Here is a 15,000-nt window from a genome sequence, read left to right as displayed (position 1 = left end):
GCTATTGTAGGTCAGTGAAAACGGAAAATCGCTTACCATTGACTATTTTCACCATCCCATAATGCAATACGTCTTGGGGGAGTCCTTACATAAAAACAATCAACAATTATTGATTATCAGTGAATATTCACCGAGACGAAGTCGAGGTGAATATTCACCGATATTCACTGAGCCTGAGGCGAATAATTGTTTTAGTATAAATACACAGGTGATTATTTCAAAAAAGAGAAAAAAAAACATTTCAACGCGAAATCATCTTCACTTACAGTGGCAAAACTACTACTGGCAGCCATTTTGTCCGTCGAGGTGATTATCGGCTGATAATCCGAGATAACGAGCCAATAAGAGGGCGCGATTTTGTATTATCACCTGTGTATTTATACTAATACAAGCTATTTATTCTTGGGACTGTATCATACTTCAGTGAACTGAATACCATTGTTTTAATGCAAATAATCCCCCATTTAAACTTCTAGGGTGGACAGATCAACATTTGAAAACGGCGACTCTGGAAATCTGTTCCAGTGCAAATAAACAAATAGGGAGTCCCAGATCTCAAGCGTAACTGTAATATGGGATTGGTGAAAAAAGTGAATTATGCAAAGGTCACAAACCCGTCACCCCAACCAGTTTTTTTCGACAAATCGTAAGCGCCCCTTATGTCGTTTTTCTTATAATACGACCATGCAAATCACATTTCCAACTTTTAGTGCGTGATCAGTCCCGAAGGCCAAATGAAACGAAAACATTTTCTACATCAAACTGGTCATTTCGTATGTCTTTCGCGTCAGTTTAAAAAAGAATGTCTCAATGCCTATTATTAAGAACAAAATGAAGCTTCTTATTACAAGTATTCATGAGTCGTTGAGTCCTAACATACTCCGTTTGAATGAATAAATAGAGAACTTGAAATTTTTTATGTAAAAACTCACGCTTTTTTACAGTTTGATCATAGATGGGGAATACATCTTAAAAACGCTTTTTGATTTTCCCGAGAGAAATTGATAGTTAGTACTAGTGGAGGGGATGTCTAATACATTGACGTAATATAAGAAAGGGATACGCGGGGCAACCTCGTTCCCAGTGGAGGCAGAGGAGAGAGACACTGGGAACGAAGTTGAATATCACGGTGTCAGATTCGGTGACAGTCGGTGACAGTGACATTCGCGTTTTCGGCCCGCTGTCTCTTCATCGCGTTGTTTATTTACCACACGGGGGGCCTGGTCTGGGTATTAATGTTATCCTTCAAATCCCTTTCATAACCCAAATGTAAGCCATATAACAAAGATAATGGTAGAAATTTCTACTCCAGTTCTATGTATGGGTTATTGACCAAGCGTGAGGTCAAGATGACTGGATATTGGCCAAGTTCTTTTTTTGCGTGTTTATGGACCGAGACGAAGTCTCGGTCCATAAACACGCAAAAAAAGAACGAGGCCAATATCCAGTCATCTTGACCGAACAATCTTGGTCAATAAAGGATTTATTATATGACTTAAAACACCAAAAAATGATCTTTGATCTTGCGGGACCAAGCGAGAAATCCCGAGCGGGCAGTATGGCTCCATCTTGCCCGCTCGGGTAGCCAATCAGAGCGCGCGATTTGGTTCATCTTGCCCGCTCACGGAGCTAGTCATATAATAAAATCTTCTTATTATATGACTAGCTCCGTGAGCGGGCAAGATGAACCAAATCGCGCGCTCTGATTGGCTACCCGAGCGGGCAAGATGGAGCCATACTGCCCGCTCGGGATTTCTCGCTTGGTCCCGCAATATCAAAGATCATTTTTTGGTGTTTTAAGTCATATAATAAATAAATCCTTTATTGACCAAGATTGTTCGGTCAAGATGACTGGATATTGGCCTCGTTCTTTTTTTGCGTGTTTATGGACCGAGACTTCGTCTCGGTCCATAAACACGCAAAAAAAGAACTTGGCCAATATCCAGTCATCTTGACCTCACGCTTGGTCAATAACCCATACATATTGATCTGAATAACCACTAGCAGCCGGGAGAAAATTGTTTGAAACTGGGAGACCAGGAGAAAAGGACGAAAACTAGCGGAAGTCTCCCGGCAGCACCCGGGCGAGTTGACAGGTCTGTTATAAATTAATCCGTTTTGCCACGTGATTGAAAACCATCTTTAGTCTATTTATGCACAAAGCGTTGTGTGTATTCTCTAGAGGTTACTTCTAAGTTACTTCTGTTAAGCGGCCAATCAACCGACTCTTGCCCGATTGTATTTCATTCTCAGGGTTCGTGCTGGATTTTGTATATAAGATTCCAGGAGTATTCAAGGAGTTTTCAAGAACCAGAAATTGAGTTTTCAAGGAGTGTTTGTAAGGAGATTTCTATGCCATACACCGTGTTTCAGTGTTTTCTTTGCTGAAAAAGCCTACATTGATATTCTTTCCCACATCCTGCAAGTTAAGTGCACGCACGGCCTTTTACTTTTTGCATTAATCTTACCCCAACAGTCAATTTGCTCAATTTTTGAGATGTCTTGTCTGAGATAAACTAAGAATAAAGCCAGGATCCGAGCCAGGATCCGAGCCAGGATTCGAGCCAGGATCCGAGATAGGATCCGAGCCAGGATTCGAGACCTAACCGAGACCTAACCTAACCTAACCGAAACCTACCCTAACCCTAACTGGACCTAACTAGACTAGAACCAACGCAAATAGACCTATCCTAACCGATTGGAGACCTAACCTAACCGAACGATTAGAGAATAAATAGCAGAGAAAGCTCATCTTAGCTCAAATCCTGGCTGGAATCCTGGCTCGGATCCTAGCTCGAATCCTGACTCGAAGTTTAGGTATCCTCGTCTTGTCTTTAATTTAGCATGATCTTCATTTTCTCTTGGCATGATGCAATCTCTACAACTTTCACCTAAGCAAAAATTAAAGGAGTTTTCAAGCAGTTTCCCACAAAACCTTTTCTCAAGGGCTTTTCAAGCGCCCTTGAAGTCCAAAATTAAATTCTAGGGCTTTTCAAGCACTTTAAGGAGTAGCACGAACCCTTCATTCTTCTTTCAGTGGGTTTGTTCAAATATTTAATTCCAGTGACTATTTTGATCTCCTGGTGCAGGTGTACTTTAAGACAAATAAAAAAAATACAGATACCTTGATTAAATTGACGGTCACCACAGGTAGCCCAAGCTCAGTGTGAGGGAAGACTGGTATGGCCGAGAAAAACATAAGGATTTATATGGGAATCCCGATAAAAGGTTTAGAATACAGTGGGCAACTGCGGAATTGAAAAATGGCTCAAATCAGATTGGATCTGGAAAAGAACCACACAGGAATGAGGCTACCCACAATGAAAGTAAGGTTGGGCTTTTTAAATTTTAATTGAGAATTTTTTCATGTAATTATCTTCTTATGCCTTTTATTGGGGTTCCCATACAAATCCTTATATTTTTGTTGGCCATACTGGGCTTCCCTCACACTGAGCCTGGGGCGCCTGTGCATTGACATGACATGTTGGTATAAATAGACCTTATTCATAAATGGCGGTCAATTTATAATTCTTTTGTCAAAGTGCAAATTAGCCTACCAAGCCTTGATACCCTACAGTGAATTGAAAAGAATTCTTGCTCTAAAATGAGGCTTGGTAGGCTAATTTGCACGTGGACAAAAGAATTATAAATGTGACCGCCATTTATGAATAAGGTCTATAACGAGATCTAAAAGAAATGAGTATGTTTGAAGTGCAAGCTATAGATGAAAGAAAGAAATGATCCTCACACTTATCTGCGATGCCAGAGGTCACAGGTTCAAATCCTGTTGGAGCCACCTTAATTTTTCAGTTGTCTATACTAAGAGACAATTGCTTAAATTCTACGGTAAAAACAACGTTTCAACCATGCTTCGATCATCATCAAGTAAGTGTGAGAATAAAATATTAACATATATTTAAGAGAGAGAAACAATGGGGTAAAAATATGTATAAAGTATGAAAGATATTGAAAAAAGGGGGACACCCTTCTTTTAAACAAAAAAAAAAAAACCACTGAATTCTGAATTCTACATTAAAAGGGTCTGTATTTTGTTTCTCAGTTAACATGTGTACTTACATGTAGACAGTTTTTGAGTGGACCTACATGTAGATGTTATTAACCCATTCACACATAAGCGCCCCAATCAGCGAGTAAAAATTGTATGGCAATAGCCAGAGTAAAATCTTAATGTCTTAATTTCAGGTGAGAAAAGGGTCAATAAATATAAAGAGGTTTTATTTCAAACAAGACTTGTATTTAACAACAATATTAGTAACTTTTTGCATGCATCAAGGACCAACCTTTATAATAATTAAATTATTGCTGGAGATATGAATATTACATTAGTAGAGCCAAAGTAAGGAGCTTACCGGTACATGGCCTAATGGTCAACTCCACTTAAATAATAACAAGAATTTAGACACACAGAGAACACATATGCTTGTAACACAACTTGATCAAGGAGGTGTTATGCAAATATTTTAAGGACGGTGCCTACTATTGTTATTGCGTATACCTTCTGCGCATCCCAAGACACTCGGATTTCCTATCGATGATGCTTACTAATACAGATATATTTTTGCGAGGTTTAAAATTATGCAGAGAAAGTAGATCCTAGTAAGTAGTACTATTGGTATTCAAAAAGAAAATTGAGGGCAACCATGCATTTTTCAGAGATAATTAAGCTTCAATTTGAGAAAGAATGCCATACATGGCTTTGTATTTTAAAGGTTTTTACAAATATTATTCATGAATTATCTTTGAAAGATGCGTGGTTACCCCCAATTTTCTCTTTGGATTTCAATAACACTAGTTGAGATCTACATTTCCCGCATAATCATAAACCTGGGCAAAAATACCTTTGAATTAGTATGCACCATCCTTAACTTGGATGATCACTGTCCTAGTGACTTGATGTCGCAATTTTAACAGTCAAGGTTCACAGACTCAACAACATTTTAAGACTCTTCTTTAAATTGCTGATTATTTAACAGTTATTCTACAAGGGCACGTTGGATATGAAGTGATAGATTACCAATGAGGTCCGTAGCGCCAAGTTGGTTATAATCATTTTATATCCAGCAAGCCCGAGTAGAATAATAAATTATTGTTTTATTAAAAACTCCAGGATCAAAAACTCTTTCATGTTGATTTTATCCCGGTCCAAACCAGCTATTGTCGGCCATTTTTTTCTGAGAGCTGCAAAAATGTTTTCAGCTCCCTTTATTGCTGACGCATTCCTTGACCATATTAGGTACAGCAGGTATATGACCTGATAGCCCGTGTCCTGCAAGCAAATGAAAATACTGAAAATCTGATGTCCGTATTTCAGTTTTTAATCAAAGTGTTTATCTTATTCTACACAAGGAACACTAAAAAGTCTGGCATTGTTATAGGCAATCAGAAGAAAGATCTTTGGATATCAGACTGGTATAAAACATGACCATTCTCATCATGGCCAAATAAATACCAATAAATAGTTAATTTATAAAAATTTCCATCAGCAAATTAACTCTGTACAAAATGGTATCCCTCTTATCCAAAGCAATAATAATTATTATTATCCAAAGCAACGGTCAAGTCCACATGATGTTGATGAATTCCACACATGCCAGTTTTCTTTATCTTGACTCATTTTCTTGTTTTTCGATAGTTTGAATTGGAGAACAAAAATCCTATATTTGTACGTCTTTATATTCTCCATCACTACTGGTTCTTTGACCTGGCTTCAAGCTTGTCTTGGAGTGCTGTGACGCCAATTCCAGCCATTATTGAACCAACAACACAACTCTGTGCAATTACTCGTAATCTCATAAGATATCTGCTGGTTGTCATGGCAGGTCCTCGGTTCTTGTAGGCAATCACACCCCAGACTACTGCTGCCACAGTTCCTGCAATACCTAAATATTGCAAATGAAAATAAAGCAAAGCCAGTTGGTCAGATTGTTATTTCAGGTATTGAAGAGGGTACCTGAGTATTGACAAAGATTTAGCAAAATCATTTTTCCCTCTGGAAAGTTGTAAAGAAATGGATTTCGAAAAATGCAAATTTTGCATTTATGGTACTCTATGGACAAAAATTAAATTTACCAAAAACGTGACTCAACAAATCTTACAGATACAAACACCTTTGCAGTTTATTAACCACTAACTATCAAAATATTTGAAGTGAACACTGATTTCGAACTTAATAAACTGCGAAGTATCCATCTCAACATGGTAATAAACTATTACTTCGCTGCAGTTTATTCACTCCTAAATATTCATCGAACAATTCCAAGCATAGGCAAAGCAATTGATCAACAGGAAATTTCTGAACTACATTTTCCACAACCTTGGGCAAAATTGTTGAGGCACTTTTTACTTCCTTCTCTGTATCTAAATCAATAAATTATTATTTCCATGAAGTAAGATCCCCATCTGCTAGCTCCCAAACAAACGACAATGATGAGGGGTAGCTCGGTTGTTTCCGTTTCTTCAAAAACAACATTGTATGGACATCCACTAAACGAAATGAAAAATTAGTGCAAATTTGTTTCCATAGACACTGAAAAGCGGCCGCTAGCGGAACAAATCATAAAATATTAAATAAACTACACGAAAACACCGTAAACGCAAAAACGTCCACCATCTTGTTTGTTGTTTGGAGCCATCCGGCTTTGGTGAGTTTCATGTAAATTTTACCCTCCTCCCTCCTGGTTTCCATATGATAATGTTCAGAGGAGGATGGGGACGATCATATGGAAACCAGGCTTGCATGTAAGAGAAGTTAACTCCTGGTATAGTTTTAACTAGGTTTGAGGAGTATAATGATTGACGGATTCAAGGAAGCAGCTTGGACGGATGTCAAAGTTATTGCATCATTCCGTCACTATACGGATATTTGAAGACTTCCTCAGAGAGTTTTTTCCACTCTCTTTTTTTGTAGAGACACGAAAAGTAATCTTGAGAAATAACCCTTAAGCTTTCTCTGACGATTTCAGATAAATTGTTCTGTCTAAACATGAATAAATGACAATATAAGACAGTACACCAAAATTAAAACATTTTTAAAGCTTATTTTAATTTTTGAGCTCACGTTGTGCTCACAAAATCCTTTCTTCCCGACGAAGAAATTTATGCTTATTTCTAGCATTTCGTACTTGAACAATCAAAGTTCAATGCTTTGCCAAACACAAACAACACAGCACTTTCTTGCCTGACGAGAGAAAAAATAGTATTCTGTCGGTTTACACCGGCCGGCAAATTTTAAACAATTTAACTCACCGATTGGAACAAACGGCGACTGCTTGCTTTTTCTTATTAATCTGTCCGATTCTGTTTCTTTTTCAGCATCAGTGGCCCACTGTGAACTGAGTTGTTGAGCTGTTGGAGCCATTTCTTCTTTTCAATATTGTTATTTTACGATGATTCTCTCGATCTCTTCGTACTGGTGGTCTTCTCAAATTTGATCGGTTTCTGTTGCCTCACATGATATATTCAATATTTTTACGAAATATTTGATGACGTCGCTTCATCGCGTCTGACGTCAAAGTTCTAGTCACGTATTTCAAATTTGTGGCGTTGTCAATCTGATGCAAAAACCTAAAATTTCTTCTTCCACACTGCGCTTTTCCGTTCATTTTCATTATGATCAGGCTTCTCGAAACAAGGAAATGGAGAGTAATTCAAGTGATGTATCATCTCGTGTTTGCACGAAATGACAGCTGTCACGTTTATGACACGAAAGGTGTACTTTCCGACTATTTTGAGAAGCTGAGAGTGGGAGGTCCAATATGTCGTTTTTCATAATTTTATGCGCGTGACCCTGAAGGCCAAATGGAACGAAAAACATTTTCTACATCAACTACTCACTTTCTGATGTTTTTCGCGCCAGTCAAAAAAAAAAAAAGTAACTGCAGAACCCGGGGGGGGGGGGGGGGGGGGGGGGACTCCCATATGAAACAGACGGGGATGCTCGTCGTCTCGCTTAGGGGTGTAAATTTTGGATTTTGGTCTCGCTTAGGGTGTTCCGCAAAGCGCCAATATTTTATGCCACCAAGGTCTCGTTTAGGGTTCCGCGAAGTAACACAGAATTACGCAAAGAGAAACAGAAGTCAAATTTCCTTTTAAATTTTCTTTTTAGATAAAAGCATTCGATGATTATGCCTTTTTATCATTAAAACTCATTGCGTGTCGTATTTTTGTGTTTTTAAACGGTCTCTTTTAGGGGTCAAAATTTGCTTAAGCCACGCCTAGATTGGTCTCCTTTAGGGGTTAAATTCAAAATTTCCGACGAGCATCCCCGTCTGTTTCATATGGGAGTCCGACCCCCGGGCTGCAGAATACCCTGCCACTCGAACAAAGTTCTGCGTAGCCGGTTGCGCGGTACGCAGAAACTAATAAATTCCAGTTGAAGTATGTAATTTGTTCAAGTAACAATAAATTGCGAATTGAAAATAGCTATCTTAGAAGCTGGCTACGCGGTACGCGGTACGCAGTGAGATAATCAAGTTAAGATGAATCCTATCTCAGAAACTATCTCAGAATCCGCGGTACGCGGTACGCAGTGAGATAATCAAATCAAGATGGAAGGCTATCTTAGAAGCTGGCTACGCGGTACTGTACGTAGTGAGATAAGCTCGTGAAAAGTGTAGTTAACCGAACCGTAAATCGAAAGCTAAACTGTTACAAGAGTGCTTAGGCCTAATCACTGAAAAGAGCGCTTAGGCTTAATCAGTAAACGAGTGCTATTTCCTTCACACGATCTCGTGAAAAGTGTAGTGAACCAAACCGTAAATTGAAAGCTAAAATGCTAGAAGTGTGCTTAGGCTTAATCACTGCAAATAGCGCTAAGGCTTAATTAATCAGTAAACGAGTACTATTTTCTTCACACGAACTAATGAAAAGTTAAGTTAACCGAATCGTAAAATGAAAGCTAAAATGTCAAAAGAGAGTTAGGCTTAATTAATCACTGTAACGAGCGCTTAGGCTTAATCAGTAAACGAGTGCTATTTTCTTCACTCGATCTTGTAAAAAATGAGGTTGAGAAGCATTAGAGTTATTTTCATAGAGTTATGACATTAGAGTTAAGTTAAGTTTCCAAAATCCTGAATTCAAGATTTTGGAAGGCCTAAATCCTGAATTCAGAAATACAGAAAGTATCCTAAACATGCATAAAAGCTAACCTTAGGCGTAAGGTTAGCTTTTATGAATGTTGGCTGAGGATTTTGGAAACTTAACTCTAACTCTACGACATAACTCTATGAAAATAACTCTAGAAATAGCTGTCCCCGTAAAAAATTTAGTTAACCGAAGCGTAAAATTCACAATCGATCACTGCTTAATTCACGAGTCACGCCTTTAGGACGAGAAATGCTGGTTTGAATAAATTACATACTACAACTTGATATTCTGCAGTTAAGCCTAAAAACAATGTCTCATGATACCTGTACAGGAAAATTTGGTTTTATTCGTTCGGACGAATGGATAACGCTCGAAATGTCAGCTTTCCAAATCGTTCACGGTGGTAATTCAACCTTTATCGACACGTTTGATAAAACCAAATTTCCTGTTTCACTCTCCCACCGGCGCTTCCCCGGGGAAGGCTGAGGGCGGGAGACGACTGACATTTCAGGCTACACAGTTTCTTTAGAAACTAGAAATTTGTTTTCTGATATAATTAAGGACAAAATGAAGCTTCTTGTTACAAGTATTCATGAGTAGTTGAGTCCTAACATTCTCTACTTGAACGAATAAATAGAAGACCAGGAAAATATTAAGTAAAAAATCATACTTTTTCACAATTTGATTATAAATGAGAAAAGCATGGCGTTTGGCATTTGAAACCGGATACTGCGGCGAATGAAAAGGAAGTACATACTTGATGGAGATTTCCAGGAACAACAGGCACAGTTTACCACATCTCAAAGTCCGAGTTAGCACAGCAAGCTTTATACCTTTTTTTAGCTTTTCCGGAAAAGATTGCTTTTGTCGAGTCTGTAATTCATGTCATTTTTTGCAATCTCGGGCCCAAAAAAGGACACTCCGAAAATGCTTCGTCATTTATTCGAACGTGACATGATATATCAGGGGCACCTAACGAGAATATAGTTCAAAACCACTCAAACATATCATTGTTAAATGTATTTTAGTATTTAAACGGTAGATATAGGCATATTTTTATCCCCTAAAGATTTTTCATCGACCTGTTCGGATTTCCTAGCTGAAAGTCTAGTAATCCGAAAATTATAGGGATCAAAACTTACCTATTCGAAAATTTCAGCCAGAAAAAAGGCTCCCGAAAATTCTAGGTGACCTTTTAAGGGTAAAAATCCGTTGAAAATGGGCAATTATATCATTTTTCAGACGTTCGAAAATCCTAGGAGAGGCAGGCAAGCAAGAATTTTACAACAAATGTTCCGAATGATTCTAGATCTCAAATCGTCTTCCGAACAGATATTTTCCGAAAATTGACGTTGGTTGCCCCTCATAGATGCAGAAAACGTTGCGTGCTTTCTCCACACTCCAGTGTTGACTGAAGTCATACGAGTGATAACAAAGGAGTTTGATTTGTTTATCACGAGTATCATTACAGACGGAATTGGACGACACGAAGTCTTCTTACCTCTTATCTCTTACCTCTTACAATTTCCGAGAAAAGAGGACGAGCCACGTTTTATGAAAGAAAGGGAAAATATGCATTAAAGAAAGAAAGAAAGCTTTAATTTAGGAGTCTGTGCACTGTTTCTATGATGATTGAAACCAAGGTTTACTTAAGATCATCAGTTTCAGCACTTGGACTCCTTCAATTTGACTACTGTCTGTTTTTGCTGTTATGTGGTCTCATCGATCAGTAGTCCATTCAGAAGATTACGCCAAGCCGACCACATTGCTGAAGGAAAGGCCAGACCACAACACCGGGAAATACATGCCCTGCTTTTGTGATTCTTGGATTTAAACTACAACTTTGAATGTGATTGGCAAGTGAATTAGTGGAAAATAGGAGTTTTTTAAAACCAATCACAATCAAGGAGATTTTGATAACCACTGTTAAGCAGCCAATGATCGACTTTTGCTCAATTATCTTTTATTCTTCCTTCAGTGGCATGGGTTTGTTCGAAGATTTAATTCCAGTGACTAATTCGATCTCCTTGGTGTAGGTGTACTTGCAGACAAATAAAGAAAATACAGATACCTTGATATTACTCGTAAAGCATGACGTGTATACTTCATCAGCAGGCATTGCGTGATTAAATTGACAGTCACAAGATGTTTACGAACCATTTCATTGTTAAACATATTTGGTCTAAATGACGAGATCTGAAAGATCGAAATGTATATATTCGAAGAGCGGGGTTTTCAGGTGTATATAAGAGACAATGGCTTCCTGAATTGTCCAGATCCAAGGGCGAGGCTCATTTCTCTCTTTCTTTCATAACGAGATTTGACGAACAGAGTTCCAGTTCGCATGTTAATGAAATCGAAACCAATCACCGTAATACACCCATTCCATAAATGGCGGACGACACGGACAACCTGGGCCGAGTAGCTCGACAACGAGGCTAGTCACAAAAATTTGGTTTTATCAACGGAGTTGATAATGTAAATTGGCCACCGTACAGAGATTCTAAAAGCTGACGTTTCGAGCGTTAGCCCTTCGTCAGAGCTAGTCAGTCCTCTCGCCTGGTTAGGAAAAAATGGCCGCATCAGTAAACTAAGGTCTTTATGTACTGTAAAGCAAACGGGAAGCAGACATTCTAGGTGCATCCCTCGAAGGAAGGTTGCCATCCCAGCTTAAAATTGAAGAGCTGAAATTTTGGCTTCTATTTCATTCGAACTCGAATAGATGTGCAAGCTACCTCGCCCTCGTTCTAAATCTTTCAGCATGCTACAGTTGAAAAAGTAATGAGCTTATGATTTCATTTATTCATTTATTTATTTATTTATCCCTTTAACTAGCACTATTCAAGGATTAGTGACTTGCGTTCGATTCCTGTTTTGTCATCGATTTTGAGGAGAATCGTTTTGTACCCTTAGTTCTATATTGTAGTATTTTTTCAGTAATGACATATCACACTACGTATTTTGACTGTTATCTTGTTGCTAATAACTTTATTAAAAACAATTAAGGAATACATGTGTTAAAATGTAATATCCGTTTTGTGGGTCATCAGTAGTGTTTCCTTCTGGATAGCCAAACAACGTGACTCCCCAGCAATTATGTACGGCACGGGGTATTGCCGAATGATCACCCATCCAGGTATAATCCTGTCCAACAGGGCTTCACTTCGAACACTGTCACATGAGGTAGAGGTTATTTGTGCCAGAACAAGATGGCGTCCGAACGGCATCACGATCACGATACTCAGAGGACATCCCGCGGGACTGACAGGATTACGTTCTCCTCGAACGCAAATTATCACATAAAGCAAAAAGGTGTCAACAGAGCTGAAGTCAAGCTCCATTAAATCAATTCAAGCTACCGGTAAGCCTAAGATAATTAAGTGAAACATCGCTTCTCTTAAATATTTTGTTCCCCGGTAAAGCAGAAAGCGAGAGATAAGTGAGCCCCAAGGCCGTATACGTATGTGAGCTGTCTTTGAGCCGTATGTGACGAAACCCTTTCCAGCCGGGATCTTAGTATTCCATAGGCCTATGTGCCGCATTCTCAGAGGTCAATATAGTTTTAGAACAGTTTTTAAGTGATAATAATAACTTCTTACTAACCGAGCGCGAGGGCCGTACTGGGGAATATTAGGGAGCTTACGAAACGACGACGCCGACGGCAACGACGACGCTGCAAAACAATAGGTTTAGTAAGCAAAAACAATGGCTCCGCACGCATTGCACGTGCGTTTTACATTTTAGTACATTTTTTGCCGTCAGCTCCTAAATGACGACGTGAAATGACCAAATTAAAGGTTCTGTGGAGGACGTTAGCACATGACGATGAATTTTCAGTTCTCTCTCTACGCTTCCAACTCACTCATACCAGTTTAATTCCTCGACAGTTACTACACATTTTTAACGCGAAACGACATGAAATAGTTTCGTAGTGATATGAATAACGCGAACTCGTATTTTAAAATGAAGTCCTCGTTGCCGTCGCCGTCCTCGTTTCGTAAGCTCCCTATTGGCCCGAGGTCGTGGCAGTACGGACCGAGCGCAGCGAGGTCCGTACAAAAACGACCGAGGCCAATATCCCAGTACGGCTCGAGCAAGCTCGGTTAGTAAGTAGTTTATTATATGGCTTTTTAATTACCTCTTGCTTTGTTTTTGCAAGCCCGTAATCGGCCCGTGGGCATTACGCGAGAAACATGCCCTACAATTCAGTCACAATTAGCCAATCAGAGCGCGCGTTATATCAGCTACAAACACAAGCCATATAATAATTATAATTAACTTTATTTGAATGTCAATTTAATAAGGAGAGGGAAAACCCGGAGTACCCGGAGAAAAACCTCTCGGATCAGGGACCCGTTTCTCGAAAGTCCCGAAAACTTTTCGCGCCCGTAAAGCCGTCTGTGAAATTGCCAACCGCTTGTTTTGGAAAGCCGATCTTTTAACATGTTTTCAAGGTAGCAAAAAGAAAAATAAGTGTGAAGTTTGACGAATTAAATGCTCTCCGTTCTTGAGTTACAAAGGGAATTGTGACACCCGAAAATGGCCCGTAAAGTTTCGGGACTTTCGAGAAACGGCCCCCAGAGCCTGAAGAGAGCCAACAGACTCAACTCCAAATCTGGGAATCGAACCCGAACTACATCGGTGGGAGACGAGTCCTTTCACAACTTCGCCATCCCTGCACCCTCCAAAGTAAGTTTCGGATCGCACTATTAACTATTCTCATTCCTTTATACGCAACATGATTACAAATTTTGTGAGGCCTATGATTAGCTATGATTTGCTGAAAAGCTTCGTATCGTATCATCATCAGACGGGAGACGGAAAACGGCAGCTTACTGCTTGTCATAAAAAGCACAATTCTCAGTCTCTCTTTTGAGAGTTCAGCTATATATCTATATGTAGCTAACGTGCAAAACAAATGAGCAAAACTGAAACACTTTTTTCTTTATTTTGGACTCAATTAATTAAGCATCTTTCAGCCTCACGGGCGGTTGTCGTTTGCCGTAACTGGAGATTCGGCATCACGTTCGTGTGAAAAGGCAAACGGCAAACGACAGGCTACTGCTTTGTCATTAAGAAAATTCTCTTATTTTAACTTGTCTCTCTTCAAAGCAGTTTATCGACACCTAACGAACTAGCACGAAATGATGCTCCTCGAAGAATTTTCATTTTACTCGTATTTCAGTTACTTTTTCTATCATTTTGGTTACACGAAGATCGTATTTTGAACACAGTTCCTGTTTCATTTCAAGCAATTGGATTGGATCGACCTTCTTTTCATTTTCGAAGACTACCTTAACTGGGGCTCAATCGACGATCGATTTCTTCCTGGCAGAAACATGGTTATGTGTGCTACTTGTTGCCGCCCCTTGACCTTGCTATTCTTCGGGACGTGGAAAGAAATGCTGGCGCACTCGCTCATCGTTCTACTGATCGCGCGTACTCGCCTCCTTACGCTATTTCCCCCGCCGACAATCAATCAAGTCAAGCCCAAATTGTTACGAAGTTCTACTCCCGAACCGATCTTCTCCGCTTACGTTCTTTTGGTCGAAGCCATTTGGATCAAACTTCATTATGTCTACTCAAAAAGCCCTTGGTATTTTTAAGTACCGAGGATGTCGCGCTGGAAAGGCTAAACAAGCTAGGAAACATGCTGTTCATAATATTCTTCCTATTACTTCTTCGGGTCGGGATTGTAGATCATTAAATATTCAACTTGTCACCTCTAATGGTGTCAACTCGTCTGTTTTGAAGCCTCTGAGATCATCACAGTCATTGAGTCTTCCTTCAAACTATCTTCGTTTCGCCATTTGTAATGCTCGCTCCGTCAGGAACAAAGTTGAAACAATCATTGACCATGCTGTTGGCAATGACATCGGTCTCTGTATTTTTACC

Source organism: Montipora foliosa, chromosome 8 (assembly GCF_036669935.1).
Source record: "Montipora foliosa isolate CH-2021 chromosome 8, ASM3666993v2, whole genome shotgun sequence".
NCBI lineage: Eukaryota > Metazoa > Cnidaria > Anthozoa > Scleractinia > Acroporidae > Montipora > Montipora foliosa.
Note: the sequence above shows the minus strand (reverse complement) of the source record.